Here is a 680-nt window from a genome sequence, read left to right as displayed (position 1 = left end):
TTAAAAAGGTTAATCTGTTTGCCATTTAATCTCAGTATAAATGCAGCTGTTCGGATGGGGCCTTAGAGAACGATAAAGAACAAATGGCAACATGAAAATCAAGGAACACTGGAGACAGGTCAGGGAGAAAGTTGTGAAGATGTTTGAATCACTGTTAGACTTTACAACAACTGGTTTTCACCAGTCTGACCCTGTATGAGCAAACACTTCGGTATCTAGTTGTTCAAAAACTGGTTCGGATATCATAGAGCACAGGTGTCAAACTTCAGACCTAATGGGCTGACTTCGTGCGACTTTAAGATGTGTCTCTCTCTGTCAAAACACCTGTATCAAATAATTGGGTCCTTAGCAGGGCTCCGTAGAGTTTGAGTACATAAGGAGTCATTTGATTCAGGTGTGCTGGACTTGGGACACATCAAAAAGTTGCAGGCCACTCACCCTAGAGAGCTGGAGTTTGACATCCCTGCCATAGAGATAAAACACCTGCAGTTTGAGGTGACTTTATAAATCATTGACTCAGAGGGGCTAAATTAAAATGAGCGCCACAGTTTTGAAGATTTATATTCATCTAAAAGAAATGATAAATCAGTAATGGGATTTTATGTAGTGATTCACAGAAAATCCCATTGAAATACTATGACAAAAAAAAAAAAGTTGACATGTGAAAATCCTAGCTAGGC

This window comes from Poecilia formosa, unplaced genomic scaffold, assembly GCF_000485575.1.
Source record: "Poecilia formosa unplaced genomic scaffold, Poecilia_formosa-5.1.2 Scaffold78, whole genome shotgun sequence".
Taxonomy (NCBI): domain Eukaryota; kingdom Metazoa; phylum Chordata; class Actinopteri; order Cyprinodontiformes; family Poeciliidae; genus Poecilia; species Poecilia formosa.
Note: the sequence above shows the minus strand (reverse complement) of the source record.